This window comes from Tachysurus vachellii, chromosome 13 (assembly GCF_030014155.1).
Source record: "Tachysurus vachellii isolate PV-2020 chromosome 13, HZAU_Pvac_v1, whole genome shotgun sequence".
Classification (NCBI taxonomy): Eukaryota; Metazoa; Chordata; class Actinopteri; order Siluriformes; family Bagridae; genus Tachysurus; species Tachysurus vachellii.
In genome coordinates, this window is record NC_083472.1 from 1,613,282 (window position 1) to 1,636,123 (window position 22,842).

Sequence of the window (22,842 nt, forward strand, 5' to 3'; positions counted from 1 at the left end):
ACACACACACAATGTATTGAGATGGATTTGATGTATATACACCTACATTTATTGGGAATTTTATCACACATTTAGATTATTTGTAATCATTAACTGAAGTATTAATACATTTTTCTGACGTTTATTTTATTTTAAGTTTTGATTAAATTGGACTGAAACACCTGATCTGTCTCTCACTCACTAGTAGCTATACAAGTTTTTGGAGAAGTCGAGGCTTGCTGTTTCAACTTCTTCAATGGAAAAATTCCTCCCACACACATCCTGCAGGTTAACCGGACAGGCTCACACTGTCCACAGCAAGGCTTCATGTGAGTATCTAACAATCACTGTTAAATTACATGATTTATTATCTCAAAAAGTGATTTCTAAATGAGATGAGAGAAGAAGAAATTGTACTGACGTGTGTGTGTGTGTGTGTGTGTGTGTGTGTGTGTGTGTGTGTGTGTCTTTCAGTGTTGCTACTCCTAAAAATCAGAATCTGTGTGTTCGTGAAGTCGTCGTCAATGGACAAGATGAATCTTAATGCTGCAACTGAGATGCAACACACGCACACGCACACACACACACACACACACACACACACACACACACACACACAGGCTTCATAAAATAAAAACTTTAAAAGCCATTTCTTCACCATTTATTATGACGCTTAATGTTGTTATTGTTGCTTAATGCTGTGCAGATTCAAATAAAGTTATCATTGCACCACTGACTGAAATGAATGTTTTATTAACACAAAGATTTTATTGTGATGTTAGAAAATGTCTAAAAATAAAACTTTAAAAGATTTTAAGGAAGATTGTGAGTTCAAATCCCAACCATATGGAAAGCAATACAGTGCATAGTGAGTTAATGACAAACAGGGGTTTGGTTGCTGATCATTTTTTTTAGCCATTTGTAGGAGAGTTTTTGGTAGAGAGAGATAGAGACAGAAAGAGAGAGAGACAGAGAGAGAGAGAGAGAGAGAGAGAGAGAGAGAGAGAGAGAGAGAGAGAGAGAAGGGGAAAATTGTTAGGTATGATTTTAATCAGGTGATGGACAATGTAAATTATGTATAAAGTGCAGACAGGGACTCCATCAATACTAGCTATGACAGCATAACTTTGAATTGGTTAAATTCAAAATTGGTTTCCTCCCCCGGAAAATTGTCCGTAGTGTGTGATTGCGTGAGTGATTGAGAGTGTGTGTGTGTGCCCTGCAATGGGTTGGCACTCCGTCCAGGGTGTATTCTGCCTTGATGCCCGATGACGCCTCAGATGTGACCTGAGGTAGTTCGGATAAGCGGTAGAAAATGAGTGAGTGAGTGAGAACTGTGGGTCTCTGTAAAAAAAGAACTGCCCCCTGCTGGAGACTTGTATTTGAGGCACTACCAAATATCCTGCACCTTTTGATCGAAGTAGGTGTGACAGATCATAAAAAACCAAAAGATCACTCAGGTACTGTGGTGTGAGACCATTAAGTGCTTTATAGGTTAATAACAGTATTTTATAATCAATGTAAAATTTGACTGCATGGGAGACAAGGCAATGAGGATAAGATGGGGGTGATATGTGTTGTAGCATGAGTTAGAGAACTTATAGGGAAATCTTGTTTCTAGATCTTCAGCACAGTCAATGATGGGGTGAGATGAAGAGATTCATGTAGATGTACAGAGGAGGAGCCAAATCTGCTGTTAGATGGTAAGATTTAATCAAATTAGGTTTTAGAGAGAGAAAAGAGAGCAGAGCTTCACACACCTGCTGAGAACATCAAGATGAATCGTGTATTTCTGGTCCTGGGCTTCGTCCTGATCATGGCGCTCTACTCAGACGCTAACCGTGAGTTTATTACACAGTTTGTTTATGTACAACAAGATACAATTAATTATATATTAGAAACAAAAAATCGTTTGTATACACACACACACACACACACACACAATGTATTGAGATGGATTTGATGTATATACACCTACATTTGTTGAGAATTTTATCACACATTTTGATTATTTGTAATCATTAACTGAAGTATTAATACATTTTTCTGACGTTTATTTTATTTTAAGTTTTGATTAAATTGGACTGAAACACCTGATCTGTCTCTCACTCACTAGTAGCTATACAAGTTTTTGGAGAAGTCGAGGCTTGCTGTTTCAACTTCTTCAATGGAAAAATTCCTCCCACACACATCCTGCAGGTTAACCGGACAGGCTCACACTGTCCACAGCAAGGCTTCATGTGAGTATCTAACAATCACTGTTAAATTACATGATTTATTATCTCAAAAAGTGATTTCTAAATGAGATGAGAGAAGAAGAAATTGTACTGACGTGTGTGTGTGTGTGTGTGTGTGTGTGTGTGTGTGTGTGTGTCTTTCAGTGTTGCTACTCCTAAAAATCAGAATCTGTGTGTTCGTGAAGTCGTCGTCAATGGACAAGATGAATCTTAATGCTACAACTGAGATGCAACACACGCACACGCACACACACACACACACACACACACACACACACACACACACACAGGCTTCATAAAATAAAAACTTTAAAAGCCATTTCTTCACCATTTATTATGACGCTTAATGTTGTTATTGTTGCTTAATGCTGTGCAGATTCAAATAAAGTTATCATTGCACCACTGACTGAAATGAATGTTTTATTAACACAAAGATTTTATTGTGATGTTAGAAAATGTCTAAAAATAAAACTTTAAAAGATTTTAAGGAAGATTGTGAGTTCAAATCCCAACCATATGGAAAGCAATACAGTGCTTAGTGAGTTAATGACAAACAGGGGTTTGGTTGCTGATCATTTTTTTTAGCCATTTGTAGGAGAGTTTTTGGTAGAGAGAGATAGAGACAGAAAGAGAGAGAGACAGAGAGAGAGAGAGAGAGAGAGAGAGAGAGAGAGAGAGAGAGAGAGAGAGAGAAGGGGAAAATTGTTAGGTATGATTTTAATCAGGTGATGGACAATGTAAATTATGTATAAAGTGCAGACAGGGACTCCATCAATACTAGCTATGACAGCATAACTTTGAATTGGTTAAATTCAAAATTGGTTTCCTCCCCCGGAAAATTGTCCGTAGTGTGTGATTGCGTGAGTGATTGAGAGTGTGTGTGTGTGTGCCCTGCAATGGGTTGGCACTCCGTCCAGGGTGTATTCTGCCTTGATGCCCGATGACGCCTCAGATGTGACCCGAGGTAGTTCGGATAAGCGGTAGAAAATGAGTGAGTGAGTGAGAACTGTGGGTCTCTGTAAAAAAAGAACTGCCCCCTGCTGGAGACTTGTATTTGAGGCACTACCAAATATCCTGCACCTTTTGATCGAGGTAGGTGTGACAGATAAAAAAAAACCAAAAGATCACTCAGGTACTGTGGTGTGAGACCATTAAGTGCTTTATAGGGTAATAACAGTATTTTATAATCAATGTAAAATTTGACTGCATGGGAGACAAGGCAATGAGGATAAGATGGGGGTGATATGTGTTGTAGCATGAGTTAGAGAACTTATAGGGAAATCTTGTTTCTAGATCTTCAGCACAGTCAATGATGGGGTGAGATGAAGAGATTCATGTAGATGTACAGAGGAGGAGCCAAATCTGCTGTTAGATGGTAAGATTTAATCAAATTAGGTTTTAGAGAGAGAAAAGAGAGCAGAGCTTCACACACCTGCTGAGAACATCAAGATGAATCGTGTATTTCTGGTCCTGGGCTTCGTCCTGATCATGGCGCTCTACTCAGACGCTAACCGTGAGTTTATTACACAGTTTGTTTATGTACAACAAGATACAATTAATTATATATTAGAAACAAAAAATCGTTTGTATACGCACACACACACACACACACACACACACACACACACACACACACAATGTATTGAGATGGATTTGATGTATATACACCTACATTTATTGGGAATTTTATCACACATTTAGATTATTTGTAATCATTAACTGAAGTATTAATACATTTTTCTGACGTTTATTTTATTTTAAGTTTTGATTAAATTGGACTGAAACACCTGATCTGTCTCTCACTCACTAGTAGCTATACAAGTTTTTGGAGAAGTCGAGGCTTGCTGTTTCAACTTCTTCAATGGAAAAATTCCTCCCACACACATCCTGCAGGTTAACCGGACAGGCTCACACTGTCCACAGCAAGGCTTCATGTGAGTATCTAACAATCACTGTTAAATTACATGATTTATTATCTCAAAAAGTGATTTCTAAATGAGATGAGAGAAGAAGAAATTGTACTGACGTGTGTGTGTGTGTGTGTGTGTGTGTGTGTGTCTTTCAGTGTTGCTACTCCTGAAAATCAGAATCTGTGTGTTCGTGAAGTCGTCGTCAATGGAAAACACATTACACCTTAAGGCTGCAATTCAGACACACACACACACACACACACACACACACACACACACACACTTCTATACTAAAGTGTAAGCTTAGCCATTTCTTCACCGCATTTATCAACCATTTATTATGACGCTTAATGTTGTTATTGTTGCTTAATGCAGTGCAGATTCAAATAAAGTTATCATTGCACCACTGAGTGAACTGCATGATTTATTAATGCAAAGATTTTGATTTATTAACAGAAAAAAAAATATTATACTGTATTGTGGTTTTTGGTTTAAAGATTCATTGACACAACATTTTTTTTATTGATTAAATGATGAATTTCTGATTTTGTAGAGAAATCTTGGTTCTAGCTCTTCAGCAGAGAGAAGGATGTGGTGAGATGTACAGATGTACAGAGGCAGGGATAAAATCAGTCTTTAGGCGAGTCTCAGACTCATAATAATGAGTCTCATAATCAGAGGTGGGTAGAGTAGCCAAAAATTGTACTCAAGTAAAAGTACTGTTACTTCAGAATAATATGAAAGTAAAAAGTAGACATCCAAATAATTACTTGAATAAGAGTAAAAAAGTACTTGGTGAAACTACTCAAGTACTGAGTAACTGTTGAGTAACGTCTGATTTATTTTTTAACACGACAACAATCAGACAGACAAAAATACAAAATAATCTTTAGGCAAATTATGGCTCATCCAATCAATAAAATAAATTCAAATTAATTAATTACAAAATAGCTTAAATTAAAATAATTCAGGTAAATTCAAGTACTTAATAAATCAAATAATAATAAATAAAAAATAAATACGCACAAGTAACACAAATTTCCAAACCTTTATACTTTTTTACCAGGCAGAACTAGAACGAGGCAGGCCATAAATTCTCATAAACTGTGTGTGTGTCTCCAGTGACAGAACAACAGAAGGAAACACACACACACACACACACACACACACACACACACACACACACACACACACACACACACACACATTTCATTTCTTTTGTGTTTTGATTGTTGCACATTTGATGCCTTGATGAAAGGGCAATAATAATGAAATACATCTCTACTCCTTTAATTCATTTCAGGAAGCCTCTAGTACTTTCCTTAGTTTCAGGTAAACTAAAGCTTCTGGTTGCAAAGCTGTTTTTGTTCCTCAAAATATCTTCCTTCATGTTCATCAGAACAAAGAGATTTATACAGGTTTGTAACAACATGAGAGTGAGTAAATGATGACAGAATTTTCATTTTGAGTGAACTATCCCTTTAAATATGTGTGTTCGGCGTGTGACGTCATCTGTTTGTCGGCTCTTGCGGCGCTGAGTAAAGTTGAGCACATAAAAAAAACTCGACAAAACTGCTGTGTTGCTAAGTAACGCGTCCCGCCGCTGAGATTGAGTATGGTCACGTGACGAGACTGCACAACTACGTTTGATTGGTGAAACACAGTCACGTGGTAGAACCTTTCTCTATCTGTCAAAATAAAACATTAAAATTGATGCGTAGAATACCAAAGAGGTAAAAAGAAAAGTAACGAGATCATTGTAGCCTAATGTAGCGGAGTAAGAGTACAGTTTCTTCTTCACAAATCTACTCAAGTAAAAGTAAAAAGTAGAGTGATTTAAAACTACTCCTAGAAGTATAATTTTTACAAAAACTTACTCAAGTAAATGTAACGGAGTAAATGGAACTCGTTACTACCCACCTCTGGTCATAATAATGTATTAATAAACATCTAGTTAAGTCAAGTCAAGTCAAATCACTTTTATTGTCACATCACCACAGCACATGTGCCTTTGTGAGTGATTATAAAATATAATGTTTCTTCATCTTGTTCTGTGGGAGATGTGGTAGCTTAGTGGTTAAGGGTCAAGATCACTGTTTGGAATGTCACAAGTTTGGATCCCAGGTCCACCAAACGTCCTTGAGCTTGGCCCTTGAGCAAAGCCCTTAACTCTTCATTGCTACTACTGTAAGTTATTATACTATTATACTACGTTATTAACACTACTGTAGGTAAAAACTGCCCTAGTTTTGTAATACTCTTAGTGCAGATAAGTGTAATTAGACATAAGAGTTATTAGACGGACCAAATTATTTAGTTCAATGCACTTTTACACAGTTCAATGCACATTCAATCTCAAATTTTTTGGAAACCAAAAAGTTTCTCTTTCCTTCTGACACAGTAATGTACAGAGCATAAACAAGTACCTACAGTGACTTACAGAGTCCTGTGACTGAGGGCGAAGGTGCACCGTATCAAGAGATCAGTGTAACTGTATGGTGAGAAAGAAACTGTTGCTCAAGGAGAGCTTTGTGAAAGCGCAAGCATAGTTATTAAATATGTGTTTTTTGGTTTGTTTCTAAGTGCTATGTGTAAAACCTAACACTAACTCTGCCCTAATTAACACCATCTCTACAGTGAAATGTGGTGGTGGTGGCATCATGCACACCATTCACATTTTGAAAAAAAAACTGAATCTTGGAAGTAACTTCACCTTTCAGTAGGACAATGAGCCCAGGCCCAGGGACAAAATAACTAGGAATAAAACAGCATATACCATCAATATGCAGCAGCAATGACTTGATGAATAATTGCAATGGAATAATTAAGAATATCAGTCATAATATTCAGATAATTAATTTAAAACCAAACATTTTGATAGTTATCTAGATCCTTCATGCCTACTTCGAGCAAATAGGCAGGCTATTTGGCAGTAGGCAGAGCATTTTCTTACATGTAGCCTAAGTTCTCTAGTCTGTGGTTTCGAGATGATGACCAAAAGAATCTAGTTTAGTTTAGTTTAGTTTATTAATTTATAAAGCACATTTAAAAACAACAGCCGTTGAAGCCAAAGTGCTGTACATCAAGTAAAAACAAACAAGAATAGTGCAAAAGTAAAAACAATCCAAAAGAATATGTTCGATTCTGTTCATTTCTGTAAGAACACATTAAAAAATTATACAACAAAAAGCAGCATCAATGAGATCAGACTCTGATGTTCAGGATGTTGAGGAGACTCCAGTACCAGTTCATCCCAAAGGTGTTCAGTGAGGTTGAGTCAGTGTCAGGGCTCTGTGCAGGACACTTGAGTTCTTTACTCCAATCTTCACCTCCACACCATCATGGAGCTCAGTGGCTTTTTCACTCTGGAACATGGTTTGAGACTTTTAGTTCCAGTGTAGGGAAATTACAAATCTACAGCACACAGAAACATCCAATACAGTTTCAAACAGTCTGACGATAACCTACATGCCAGTGTAATGGCGGGGGTGCACTTACCTTTAGACATATAGTATATATATTTAATGTTTGTCCATATGTGTCTGAACTACCAGTTACTTGATATTCATTTCTTGTTTAGGGAACTGTTGTATAAAAGCACTAACACACTCGCAGATGTGCGCGTTGTGTGTATAGAGAATAACATCTGAGTCCTGTGACTGAGGGCGAAGGGGCACCGTATCAAGAGATCAGTGTAACTGTATGGTGAGAAAGAAACTGTTGCTCAAGCAGAGCTTTGTGAAATCGCAAGCATAGTTATTAAATATGTGGTTTTTGGTTTGTTTCTAAGTGCTACAGTATGTGTAAAACCTAACACTAACTCTGCCACTCACACTAACTAACACCATCTCTACAGTGAAATGTGGTGGTGGTGGTGGTGGCATCATGCACACCATTCACATTTTGAAAAACCAACAAATGAAAACTGAATCTTGGAAGTAAAAAAAAAAATCACAATTAATTTTAAATAATTCATGAATAATGCATGATCCCCAAAGCAAAGGTTCAGCGAAACCAATGAGCAGTGTGACAGAGAAGATTGTGTCAGATTAGTTTGCATTTAATCTTAAACATTTAGCTGCAATCTCTTACACTTCTGCTACACTTCTGCCACTTCAGCTAAGTCAGATGTGAGTCACCAGCTTAATAAGATTGAAGACTGTGTGGGACATCAGACAGTGGATGCTTACTAACTTCCGCCTGCTTAACTTAACCTTCTTTTACTAGGACCACACAAGCAGCCAGAAGTAAGATTTCTGATTACAGAGTAACTCTGGATTGTTTTTCTGTGCAGCAGCAAAAGACCTTTAAAAATAAAATAAATAATATCACAAGGGTGGCATTCTTTCATCTCAGAAATATTACTAAGATAAGAAATATGATGTGATTACATGATGCAGAAACACTAGTTCATGCATTTGTTACCTATACGTTGGATTATTGTAATGCTTTACTGTCTGGATGTTCAAGTAGGAGCATAAACAAGCTCCGGTTAGTCCAGAACACGGCAGCTAACTAGAACCAGAAGTTATGAACATATCGCTGCATCTTATCCTAATTATTATTTAATAATAAAACTAACCTTAATAAATAGCTGGGAAACCACAGCATGAAAACACAAACATATTGCACAAGATAACAGACTGAATATAAAGAGAATGTTGCAGGTGAACACACAGACAACATGACCTACTGTAAATAGTGTTAATAATGTTATGGGAACAATGCAGATGTGAGGAATCATTCTGAAAAAAAAAAAACACGGTAAACATTTTTGAGACAGAAGTGCAAATCTTTAAAATTCATGCAAATTTATGCTCTGAATCATTTTTATTTTATTTTGTCAGTTTCAAGTTATTGGTGTATAATTCAGTGATTTAAAAATACTGATTTGTTTTATATTAATTAGTTAATTTCTTTGCTGATAAAAATATTACTCTAGTATTATATAACAATGTTATGGATCCCATCCAGTGCAGGACTTAATAATCAGCAGTGATGTACCAGTAATGTGTGTGTGTAGCGCCCTCTACTGTACACTCACTAAGCAGAGTTCCCTTTCGAGGGAACTCGACGCTGCGTCAGCGCTGACGCTATGGAAATGCTTCTTTGAGGAAGTTGTGTCTGAAGCTCTGTGTGCACACACGCCATTTAATAGCTCGGAAAGGACACGCGATGAAGTGTTTACGTGCCAGCAAGTCCATATATGGGCATCTACGTCACGCTGCTCCAGCTTTCTTTGTCTTCAGGAAGCGCTCTGTGTATGCGTGTCGTTTGTCACTGTCTGTCAATTGCAGGGAGAGAAAAAATATATATTTTATATAATATATATTTTACTCCTCAGAGCCCGACGCGGGCGGGGAGGGGCTTTCCCCCTCGGCAATGCCGACAAGAGAGAGAGAACAATCAGTCGCGTTGTGGTGACACGCGCTGTGGGTAGGTTGAATTTGGATTGGCCTGAAGAGAAAGTTAGTGTCATCCGTTCTAAGCTAGACGACCGCTTTCTGACTTCAGGCCGCAGGCCACCTGCACGCAGACGACTGCCGATTTTTCCTGACCTCCATGCTGAGGTGTCGAGGTATTGGAGAAATCCACTTTCGGCACGTGTTTTTCTCCAGCCATGTCTAATTATTCAGCCATTATAGAGCTTGAAAGCCATGGCTAGGGGGCGATGCCTAGGGTTGAAGAGACGCTCGTGGGCTATCTCTCACCTACATTGCCCGCATGGAGGAGACCTGCCCTTCCGTCCAAGCTGTGTAAGACCACTTCAGCCCTTGTGGGTAAGGTTTATACGGCAGCAGGCCAAGCAGGTGCGGCTCTGCACACCATGGCAGTCTTGCAGGTGTACCAGGCTGACCTGCTGGCAGAGCTTGATGGTGGTGAGGGGTTGGGACCTCAGGCGAGATCTGAGCTCCGCCGAACCACTGACCTTGCGCTCCGTGCCATGAAGCAGATTGCCCGCTCCATAGGCCTTTCAATGGCTGCGCTAGTTGCCACGGAGAGGCACCTGTGGCTCAATCTAACTGACATAAAGGATAAGGATAAATCCTTTCTCCTGGACGCCCCAGTTTCACCTCAAGGTTTGTTTGGTGATACAGTGAATACTGTCGTCCACAGACATAAGGAGGTGAAACGCCAGTCGGCGTTCAGGGAGTTTCTCCCTCGCCACGGCGAGCAGCCTGGGCGTGGCAGCCCGTGCCCCCCCGTCTAAGACTAGGGAGGCCGGTCAGCGTGCCCGGGCCCAGACCCGTCTGTCATTTCAGCCAGGTGAGTCACGAAGGAGTCCTGATGCCCGAGGGCTGGGGTTCCTAGGAGCGTCCTATTTAGGAACGCTCCCCCTACTGCCCGCCCTGCCGCCTCCACCGTTTCGGGGGGCAGTAGGGTCTGTGCCAGTTCTCCTTCCTTGCACGGATCTTCCTGGGTTAGCACCTGCCAGTGCGCTGTTTCAGGGCACCCGGGAGGTTGGTGCGAGGTTGACACCACTGTCGGACAGCCAGGCAGCGTGGGAACTTCTGCCTAGGGTGTCTCAGTGGGTCCTGTATACTGTGAGAAAAGGGTACACAGAGCGGGACTCTGGCTTTTAGAGCCGATATTTTGTTGTTCCCAAGAAGGACGGGGGGCTGCAAGCTCTGAACTGTACTTTGAAGACCTACAAGTTCAAGATGCTATATATATATATATATATATATATATATATATACATACATAAATATTGGTATTTTTGTTAAGAGTAACATATGCCAGCAGAGTACAGGATTAATTTTTAGTAAATAATCTTTGAGTGTGATATCTGAATACTGTCAGGCCACCTCACCCACCAACAACAGCCCCCTTACAGCCCCTGTACAGTTTATGCTTAGGTTTCAAACATAAAATTGTCCATAATGTCACGTTGATACAACAAAAGTAAACTCTAATGCAATCAAAAATGACTCTCACTTAAGATATTTATGTTCCATCCAACACACTTAGCATTTGCTTGGAAATGAGAAATTGAGATCACACAATCCAGTGTCACTCGGATGAAGATGGGTTCCCTGTTGAGTCTGGTTCATCTCAATGTATCTTCCACATGTAGTCGCAGGGATTTTTTTGTTGTTTCATCATTAATCTATATCTGAATTTCTGTAAAGCTGTTTTGTGACAATGTCCATTGTTATAAATGTAAGATAAATACCAATGACTGAAACTGCACTTGTGAAAGTCACAAATGACTTGTTCTTAGCTTCGGACCAAGACTGTATGTCCCTATTAGTTCTACTTGACCTTAGTGCTGCAGTCGACACTACAGATCACAACATTCTCCTAGATCGCTTACAAAATTACACAGGTATTCATGGACAGGCTTTAAGTTGGTTTAGATCATACCTGTCTGATTGATACCATTTTGTAGAATTAAATGGTGAATCCTCCAGTTTATTACCAGTTAATCATGGGGTCCCTCATGGATCAGTTCTAGGACCTCTGCTTTTCTCGATATACATGCTTCCATTAGGGAACATTATTAGAAGACATGGGATTAGTTTCCACTGCTATGCTGACGACACACAGTTATATATTTCATCAAAACCAGATGAAACAGCTAAAGTGTCCAAATTAACTCAATGCCTTAGAGAGATAAAAGACTGGATGAGCTGCAATTTTTGTTGTTAAACTCTGATAAGACAGAAATACTACTTATAGGTCCAAAAAACCAATACACAGAAACTCTCACAATTTAACTTCCATTTAGAGGGATGTACTGTTACTAGTAGCTCGACAGTGATAGACCTGGGTGTTTATTAGACAGCAACCTGTCTTTTGAAAATCACATTGCCCATACCACAAAAATAGCCTTCTTCCACCTTAGAAATATTGCCAAGCTGAAAAACATCCTGTCTGTCTCTGATGCTGAGAAGCTAGTTCATGCTTTCATGACCTCTAGACTGGACTATTGTAATGCATTACTAGGTGGTTGTCCTGCATCTTTAATAAATAGGCTACAGTTAGTCCAAAATGCAGCCGCCAGAGTTCTCACTAGGACAAGAAAGTATGACCATATAACCCCAATTTTATCATCTCTACACTGGCTACCTGTTAAGTTTAGAATTGATTACAAACTGCTGCTACTTACATACAAGGCTCTTAATGGTTTAGCTCCCATGTATCTAACTAGTCTCCTAACACGTTACAATCCTTCACACTCTCTTGCCCCTTTTCCACCGAGGCAGTTTGGGTGCTGGTTCGGAGCCAGATCCTAATTTAGAACCAGTTCTTTCTTTTTCGACAGCCAAAGCACCGGCTCTGAACCAGGAAAAGTGGTTCTTAAGTAGCACCAAAAAGTTGCTGGTCTAGACTTAAGAACCACTTGTGTTAGGGGCTGTGGGCGGGGCTACTGTTAGCGCCTTTGATAATATACCTTAAGTATACTAATGTTTAATACACTTTTACTTTAACGCAATATGATACATTATCAGCACACATGATAGTAGGTAGCTACATGCTAAGGCTAATTTTTTTCTGTGTTAATGATAAAATAACGTTATGTACTTTCTCGATTACAACCTCCGTTTATACAAATTACATGGAGCTGCACGTACACGTTGGATTCGTATATGAGGATGAGGTTCCCCTTTGAGTCTGGTTCCTCTCGAGGTTTCTTCCTTACCTTTAAGGGAGTTTTTCCTTGCCACTGCTGCATGAGTCACCACAGACTTGCTCATTGGGGATAAATACATATACAAACGTACATACATACATACATACATACATACATACATACATACATACATACTGTGAACTATATATATCTTGAATTTTTATTATATTAATTCTTTATACTTCTCCTTATGTTTACCTTCTGCTCTATGTTTATGTTCTGTAAAGCTGCTTTGAGACAATGTCCATTGTAAAATGCGCTATACAAATAAACTTGAATTGAAACTTGAATTGAATTGACTGGATATTTTATTTCACAGGAATGTGTTGTTATGTGGCTGACAAATAATCCAGGTACTGTCACAAAGTAACTATGCTAAACATCAGAGTGACTAGTCTGTCTTTTGTCTCATCTTCTCCCAGGGTTTCACCTGCTTCTGTGTTAATCCTGAATTTAAATTTTCAGATATCCTTTGCTTATTGCAGTCCATTGCATAAAGATAATTTAAAAAATGATAAGTTTTATTAATAATAAGAAAATTCTTCTAATAAATACAATCATTGATATCAAGTTCACCATTCTGATGTCTAATATACAACATAAAGGTCTGATCCCACTTGACATTTCTTCCCTGACAGAATACCCATTGCTCATTTTATCCATTGCTTAATTTGTGAATATAGTTGTACAATCTTCAATTTTAGTTACTTGGTAGTTATGCAATATTTACTGAAACTACAATCATGATCTCTCAACTAGTCATGACTTTAAGTTTTAAAACAAATCATTATTTCCATAATTTACATTAAACTATGTACTTTTAGCAGCATGACAGTTAAGAATGAGGTAGCAATGTTATGCGATATTTCCCCAGAACTGTGTGTTTCCTTGAAACTTCAAAACATTATCATCATGTAGTCATTATTATCTATAATGAACTTTGATACAGGTATAAGCCTAACTGACTCTGGTAATCACGTCACCAGACTTAAATTCACCTGTTTCCAATCGATCATATTAATTTATGGATCATTTATAAATCACATTCAGTCAGTAAGACACAAGGACTTACTCTTATTCTGCATTTGCACCCAGTGTTTCAGATGGTGCAGGGTATTAGAAAGATAATGCGCTAATGCACACAGCAAGACTGGTGACAGAGTGGATTGATGAACATGAAAGTTGTAGTAGTCATTCACAAGACTAATTAAATCTGTAATTGTAATTAGATTGTATTTATAAAATGAAAATAAATATATGCTTTATTTAAAAGGTTTGTGGAAGGGATATGTCACTACAAAATGCTTGACCATTACTATAGTTTGACCACTATTGTTTAAAAAAAATGGCAATTTTATGGCTGTTTCCCAAACTAAGTACTGTACTTTATCCTGCCTGGGCACAGAGTGTATTGTAATGCAATATGACTTTTATGTCAAACACAATAAGATAATAACCAAACTAGGGATGCACCGATACCACTTTTTCTCTTCCGATCCAATACCAGCAGTATCGGCCAGTATCGGCCGATACCGATACCGATCTGATATCTGTGATCTTTTCTACCTTCTACCTTTAAAACAACTCGCTTAGCTATTAAGATTTATTTGTTTCTGGCAAAGAAAAACAAAAATGCCCATATTACTAGATAAAAAATGAAAACACAAGAAACCTTAAAAAAGTATTAATGCAGTAGCAAACAGTACTTTTAACAGTTAGTGGTATAACAATCTAAACCATATATACTGCAATTATTAAATTCAATTATTTTCTGAAGAAAAGGCACTATTTTAAACTGAATCTTAAATTAGAACTCTTGAAACAAAATGCATTAAACAGTAAACCTTGCACCCAAATGAGCGACATGTTTAACACACTGAGGTAAATGGAAAGGGCGCCTGCTAAACGTGCCTGTCTGTCGCAGGCGGCTGTGCAACATATTGCCCATAAAATTTATTATATTCATTTTCATTCATGCATTTTAATATATAAGTATATTTATATTCTCATAAGTTTAAGCAATAGTGAATGATGTTTGCTGTTCATTAATCAACCACCACGGGCACGGGTGTCGGAAGTAAATAAAAAGTGGGCGTGTCCTGTCCCACACACATGTGGGAAGATAAGGAAAACATTTCAGGAAGCAGGAGCGTGGTCAATGCTGTAGGTAAAATGCAGAATGGAGTTTAAATTTATTAGGGCATTCCTCAAGCAGAATGGATACGACTGGCGGTGCTCTGAAAAGTAATAAAAAAAAGACATATGCACTGAATAGAGACGGTAAAAGTGGGTGGGTCCAATATTATTGGTCTTAAAAAGTGGTTCCGACGCCCATGACCACGGGTATCGGATTTGGATCGGTCACGCACCACCGATACCCGATCCACTCAAAATGCTTGGATCGGCGTCGATACCGATCCCAAAATATCGGATCGGTGCATCCCTAAACCAAACTGATATTGATAGTAGATATGAAATGGTTTGAAAGAATATGCTATTTTTAGGTTATGATAGACAGTAAGATAAATCTATATGAGTCTAGGATTTTGTTCTTTGGAAACAAAAAGAAGTTTAAAAATTGTACATCAGGTGACTACAAAAAAATGATCTTAGTCAGTCTTCTGTATTAAAGGACCATCATTTACCCCAAAAGACATGCAAATTAAGAAAAAGAAGTATTTGAACCATCTATCATGTGCTACTATGTCAGTATTTGCCAGCATTTCATCATCAATCATTTGTCTTTAGTATTGCAGTATATCTCTATAACATGTAGTGCTGAAGGTCAACAGCAGGCACAATGTTCACAATGTTCAAATATAGTTCCTTTGTACATTTTCTTATTATGATCATTTCAAATACACCCGATTCAATTAGCTAGTTACCCAAGACGTTCTCAGCAAGTTTAAAATAAGGAAATACTCTAACATTTGCAATACATCTGAACTCCAGGGAACACAATTTTAAAATAATACTATGTGCAATAAACAGTATTATTTGAAAAAAGCCTAGCCTAGTCTCTAGAGTCTACATCCACTTCATCCTGATGACTCAACACTGTGGACATAATTTTATCAGTTCTCACACTTTTCCTGTCCCTGTATGTTTGAAGGAAAATATGGTGGGGGAGGGATGTGTGTTTGTATGTGTGTGTGTGTGTGTGTGTATGTGTGTGTGTGTGAGAGAGAGAGACCTATAAAAGCCTGTAATTTAAGAGGCATCTCAAAAAGCCTTCATTATGCATTCAGAGAACATGAAGATGAGTCGTGTGTTTCTGGTCCTGGGCTTCATCCTGATCATGTTGCTTTCCTCAGACGCTCACAGTGAGTTTAACAGATTAGCTTTAAAAAAAACAAACTTAAAAAACAACAACATTGTAATAACTTATAAAATTAACTTAATAATCGCAAAACAAGTTAAAGTTAATATGTTTTACCATGTATTTTATTTATTTATTTTATGAGTATTGTTTGTTTATCAGGTTTAAAATTCAATTATTTAGTTAAGAAATAAATAGAGATCGGAAGCAGGAAAGTACGGTGGCCGAGAAGTGCAAAACACATTAACAAGTCCGAAAACAAATTAACAAATCCCAAAACAAATTAACAAATCTGAAAACAAATTAACAAATCCCAAAACAAATGAACAAATCCCAAAACAAATTAACAAATCTGAAAACACATTAACAAATCCCAAAACAATTGAACAAATCCCAAAACAAATTAACAAATCCCAAAACAATTGAACAAATCCGAAAACACAACGACAAGTCAGACAACCCAGAAACGGTAGTGTATCGTTTTTGAATGGAAACTTACCGATCATTGGACAAGACACCTGTCACTCAAGATATACAGGTATAGAATCTTATCTGTAATGTGTAAAGTTCTCCGTTTAAATATTAGAAAATAACAGAATTAATCCACAGTAATTCCATCCATTCATTCCAACTTTTCCCTGCGGCAGACTGTTGAACTTCATGTATACCTTGAGTGACAGGTGTCTTGTCCAATCACAAACTATAACAACCTCTTCCGGGTTGTCTGAAATGTCGTTGTGTTTTCTGATTTGTTAATGTGTTTTCTGATTTGTTAATGTATTTCGTGTGCCGATTCAGACAACCCGGAAGCGTTAGGTATAGTTTGTGAATGGAAACTTACCGATCATTGGACAAGACACCTGTCATTAAAGATATACAGGTGAATGAAAGGTGTCTCGTCCGATGGTGGTAAGTTTCCATTCACAAACTATACCAACCTCTTCCGGGTTGTCTGACTTGTTAGTGTTTTGGTTTTTGTTAATTTGTTTTGCACTTCCCGGCCACCGTAGGATAGAGCAGAATTTCAGAATTTCAGTCCATCTGAATATGACATTGATGGAGTCGATAAAATTCTTAATTTAATAAACCTCATCTCATCTCATCTCATCTCTCGCTCAGATCAAGTGCTCATCAGTTCCAGCATCACGTAATGCTGCAACTGAGATGCAACACAGGCACACTGTTGTAAGACTCTGGTAGGTACAGGATGGAGTTACAGGAATCTTCCTAGGTTCCAATACTGAGCCAGAGATTCATCAGCATGGTCAGCCAGTGTCTCATGGGATTGTTGTTGACGGAGCTGCCTGGACTCTTCTTTGAACCAATTGTGAGTCAGTCAGCTGTATGTTCTGGTCTTTATCAGCAATCAGGTCTGTGCTGAACTGAGAGATTGTGATGACCCATTAGTTCCTCAGGAGCTCTCAGTTGCACTATTATAAACTGTTGTAGAAAGGACATTATTTACAGTACATTTACATTATTTACTGTAGAGTGTCACCCAAATTTTTCCTTGCCGCCGTCACCTCCGGCTCATTAGGGATAGGGATAGATATATAGTATTTTAAATTATAAGTTAATATTTTTGTAATTTTAAACTTTAATTGTATATATTCATTTATTTATTTTTATCCTTATTTTTTCCTTCTGCTTTTTATTATATATTTATTTATTTTTTTTCTCTCTCTCTTCTGTTTCCATACTTCTGTAAAGCTGCTTTGAGAAAACAGGAATTGTTAAAAGTGCTATAAAATAAATTGAATTGAAAGCTATTTAGATACTTTACTGAGAATTCTGGACATTTGCCCTGAGGTCATGCTCACCATGCTCATGGTGTAGTACGAACTACGCCTCCTTATTACTTCCTGGTCCTGCAACTGTTCATGAGAATTGTGTCATTGTGAAACCAGTAAGATCTCAGCAGGGATCTTGTACTTGTCTTTATGTGTTTCAACCCTTACCACGTTCTGGATATCGTTTTTTAATTACCCTCTGGCCTTTAATTAGTTATTGATATTGCGTCTTTCCCTCAGTCTTAATTATGGGACTTCAGTGGATTTCTATCGGCTATACTTTCGCATTTAAAAAAAAAACAAACAAAAAACAAAAAAAACCCTTTGACACTTTTTCATTGTAACTTTGAACAAATGTTTTAAACTCATGGTATCTTAAGTATGTAACTTAGTGAGCCAGCATTAATGTATTCAATGTTAGAGATTTAAGCACTTATGTACGTTGCTCTGGATAAGGGCGTCTGTCACATGATGTAAATGTAAATGTACTGAGTCACCTCAGACTTGCTCATTAGGAATTAATACAAACACATTGTGAACTAAATCTATCTAATATTAATCTTGAATTTTGTATCCTATTAATCTTTATATGTTGTATCCTATTAATTCTTTATACTAACCTTTTGTTCTATGTTTATGTTCTGTAAAGCTGCTTTGAGACAATGTCACTTGTAAAAAGTGCTATACAAATAAACTTGAATTGAATTGAACTATACACTCCAGAGAGGAAGTGGTGTGATAAGGAGAGAGAAGATATGTCTTAATGCTGAGTGGGTGGAGGAAAAAAATATGCATGTATATAATGAGATAATAAAAAGTGACCACAGTAAATGAGAGAGAACAGAGCAGATCATTTAACACCTCCTGAGAACATGAAGAGCAGCTCTGTGGCTTTTTGCTTGGGCCTTGTCATCAACATGGCACTTTCCTCTAGTGCAATCCGTGAGTATTTTATGTAGCTACACACCATGGGGTATTTACTCTGATGTTTATTAAGAGATGTATTTACAATTAAGTGAGTATTTGATGCTACTTTGTTTTTAACATTCCCTCAGTTTTCAGTCACACCTACCTTTTGTTCTTGTAGATGTTCACTTTGAGGTTAGAGCTCCATTTTATCTAGGCACAGTATGCTAATACGTATATATATACGTATATATATATATACACATACATATATATATATATTTATATATAAACGTAATATTAATAACAGTAATTAATTATACTTATAAAATAAAAATACGTGTTATTTAAATAATGTTTATAATATAATATTTACACTGTATTTAAATGACTAGTCACATGATGATTAAATGTCCCTCAAGTGAAATAAGTAAAAGAAGAATTACTTAAAGAACAAAATAGATCAAACATATGACATGGTATGATAAGTGTTTATTAATTCGGATCATTACTATATATTTTTTGATTAATTGAGCTGTTAATCTTTGAGCTGTTAAATGAGCTGTGTGTTTCTCACTCAGCTAGAAGCTTTGATAACGGATCGTGCTGTTACAAGTTCTACACTGGCAAAATTGATTCTAAAGGAATCCTGAAGGTGATGAAGACAGACTCACGCTGTTCAAAGCAAGGCTTCATGTGAGTATCAGCCTGTAGACCAGGGGTCACCAACCTTTTTAAGACTGAGGGCTACTTCAAGGGAACTGAGTAGTACGAAGGGCTACCTGTTTGATACAAACTTCATCAATAGCGAAATTGCACAGATCACTTTTTAATAATAATAATAATAATAATAATAATATGGTGAAGAGACTGCTCACATGTCAATGTTAATTATTCCCCACAATTATTAACAATGATTTATACAACAATGATGGTAGCAATATTTAAACATGCAACATTTATTTATGTTTATCTGTTCCAACATTTGAAAGTCAGGAAGTAATGTCAAGGAAATCATTAATCAAGTCACAACAAGTTATCTAGTCTTTTTTGAACAATTTTTCACATTTCTGTGCATCATTTTTAGTTTAATGTTATGGTGTTTTCAATGAACACAAGTTATCTCTTCTTTGTCTGTAAATGTCTGTTAGTGGGAAGCCTGGCACTGCATTCTGCACACCAGTGTACTGTAATCTGGTGAATAATTTGACACTGCAAGTCTGAGTGAGTCTATGTGTAAATGTGCATCAGTAACGCGTGTTCTGTGTTAGTTCTTGAGAAAGTTCATGTTAGAAAAAGCTGATTCACAGAGATAGGTTGAACCAAAAAGGCAGGCAAATTTCATAGCTGCTGTTCATACACCACTGTACTTTTCTGTGTCCACAAGGCACCAAAAGTTTGATGCAGACTGATGGGCTTTGAGGTGAAGCGTCATTTTACAACGTTAGGATTTCTATCTCTACCTGTCCAGCATCCAATTTGAACAGAGCACTTAGTTGCTCAGCAGTGCATGTCATGTCCACTTGCATGAAAGGATTTTTAACGTCTTTTTCTGTCCTTAATGCCCCGCCGGGTGGGTAGTTAGCATTGAAACTTTCGTGACACAGACTGAAGTGTCTCGCCACATTGTGCCGCTTTGCCGTCGCAACAGTCGTCCCGCAAATGAGACACACACACTTTTCTTTGACTGGCGTAAAAAAGAACTCTTCCTCCCAAACACCGTGAAAAAGGTATGTTTTCTGTCGCTTTTCTGCCATGTTTTTGGGGGTAAATCACAACCGACTCCTCACCGTTCCTGCACCGCTTCCTTGTGTCAGGAGTCGGACGTGACGTGCGCGCAATATTGACATTTGACTTCAGAAAAGGCCAGTTTGTTATATACATAAAACATTTTTGTTTAAATTTTCTTTTAATTAAATGAAATGAAATTAAATATAGTCATTTTAAAATCTACATTAATGCAAGCATTTTTTATTCACAAACTACAGCAAGAAATTTTTTTTAAACGGGACTATAGTTTGACCAGTGCTATTTTTAGAACATGCCTCGCGGGCGCCTTAAGTGCTCCTTGCGGGCGACCAGGTGCCCGCGGGCACCGCGTTGGTGACCCCTGCTGTAGACGTTACACACATGTGTTACTCTTTAACTCATTTCACTCTGAATGATCTGTTATAAGACTCGGCTGATTTGTGTATTTGTCTCTCTGTGTGTTTCAGTGTTAAGAGGCCTAAGAGCTATGTGTGTGTCCTGAAAAACCCCCTAATAATAAATTAAATCTACTAAAATCGAATCGGACAAACTTTATTAATGGAACAAACTGTTGATGCATAATGTATAAAAATGCAATAATGAAGTGAAAAAAATCTCATGCTTTTATAACATGAAACTGTATTAATTAATGACTAATTAATTTATTTTAAATAGCACTGTGTAACCCTGTATAACAACACACACACATACAAACATACAAAGCTATCTGCTAATAAAGATTTTAATACTTTTTAAGTCTGATTGGTCAGAAGTGGTGATTAATAAATAATAAAGAACATTATTAATAATCGTTTCTGTGGTAATAGCTCATTTACAGGGATTCTTATGGCCGACGCTCCACGTAAACAGAATATGAAAATGTGTGTAATTGTTGAAATAGTGACGATTCTGTGAAGTTTTGTGTCCTGACAATTCAGTGCTAACCCAAAATCCTAGTTCTTGAATTCTAAGGTAGTGCCACATCCAGCAATGGGCAGGCATACAGTATACAGCAACATCTCAGCAAGTTTTTCCCTCCTAAAATGCAAGAGAGATGTAAAAAGTGATTGTACTGTAAGTCTCTATGGATGAATACATTAACATTAGTTCACTACTGTAGGTTACAGTGTTAGGATACAATCAACTACAAACTAGTTATGTACCGATACCACTTTTTCTCTTCCGATCCGATTCCAGGGTTTGCCAGTATCGGCCGATACCGACCTGATATGTGTGATCTTTTCTACCTTTAAAACTAAAGAATGTAAACAACTCGCTTAGTTATTAAGATTTATTTGTTTCTGGCAAAGAAATACAAAAATGCCCATATTACTGGATGAAAAATGAAAACACAGGAAACCTTAAAAAAAGTATTAATGCAGTAGCAAACAGTACTTTTAACAGTTAGTGGTATAACAATCTAAACCATATATACTGCAATTATTAAATTAATTTATTTTCTGAAGAAAAGGCAATATTTTAAAGTGAATCTTAAATTAGAACTCTTGAAACACAACACAAAATGTATTAAACAGTAAACCTTGCACCCAAATGATCGACCACCAATACCCGATCCAGTCAAAATGCTTGGATCGGCACCGATACCGATCCAAATTATCGGATCGGTACATACCTACTAAAAACTGGTTCAGGTTTTTTTTAATATACAGATAAAAAAAAAAACAGGAGAAAAGTGCTAGTTTAAGTGTTTCAGGAAGATGAAGGTCTTCACCCGTCGTTTAAAGATGCTGTTCAGACTTCTAGAGAAGTTGATTCCACCACCTCGGTGCCAGTCGAGACAGTTCTGTTGAAGGTTATGATCCAAAGAGCGGTGTAGAAACAATCCTGTCACAGAATCACAGCATCCTTCCATGACTACACTGTGTATTCGATTTACAGAAGCTAAAATGCTCATTGAGGTAGCAGCAGCAGCAGCAGCAGCGTTTTCAGCAGCAGCAGCGTTTTCAGCAGCAGCAGCGGATTTGGAGCTCTCGCTTTCATTTGTTTGCTTGGCTGAGTATCTTTACTCAATTGCGATTTATCTTGAGCTAAACTCTAACTCCTTACCCTTTGACATCTTTATTAATTTGTTTTCCCAGCGCCCGCTGCTAGCTGGTTAGCACCGCTAGCCTATTAGCCCGCTTCTGCTAGTACACACTACACACTAACTCTAAGTCTCCCATCTGCAAATACTTCTTAAAACCTAGAATAATCGCGCGATATACATTTCGATATCGTTACATCCTATTTATTTGTTTTCCCAGTGTCCGCCTCTAGCCGGCTAGCATAACTAGCCTGTTAGCCGAGTACCGCT

General features: G+C 37.6%; 3 long non-coding RNA genes across 3 annotated transcripts; all 3 read left to right on the top strand.

Moving 5' to 3' along the window:
* The first annotated feature begins 1,669 nt into the window (after positions 1-1,669).
* Positions 1,670-2,615, top strand: LOC132856059 (uncharacterized). The gene is made up of 3 exons (XR_009649395.1): positions 1,670-1,820; positions 2,096-2,219; positions 2,507-2,615. It is a non-coding gene; the product is annotated as an uncharacterized LOC132856059 (long non-coding RNA).
* A 678-nt stretch (positions 2,616-3,293) lies between these two features.
* Positions 3,294-4,297, top strand: LOC132855789 (uncharacterized). The gene is made up of 4 exons (XR_009649375.1): positions 3,294-3,308; positions 3,510-3,729; positions 4,027-4,150; positions 4,282-4,297. It is a non-coding gene; the product is annotated as an uncharacterized LOC132855789 (long non-coding RNA).
* Positions 4,298-18,636: 14,339 nt separating this feature from the next.
* On the top strand, positions 18,637-21,284 carry LOC132855790 (uncharacterized). The gene is made up of 3 exons (XR_009649376.1): positions 18,637-18,815; positions 19,361-19,475; positions 20,996-21,284. It is a non-coding gene; the product is annotated as an uncharacterized LOC132855790 (long non-coding RNA).
* The last annotated feature ends 1,558 nt before the right edge of the window (positions 21,285-22,842 follow it).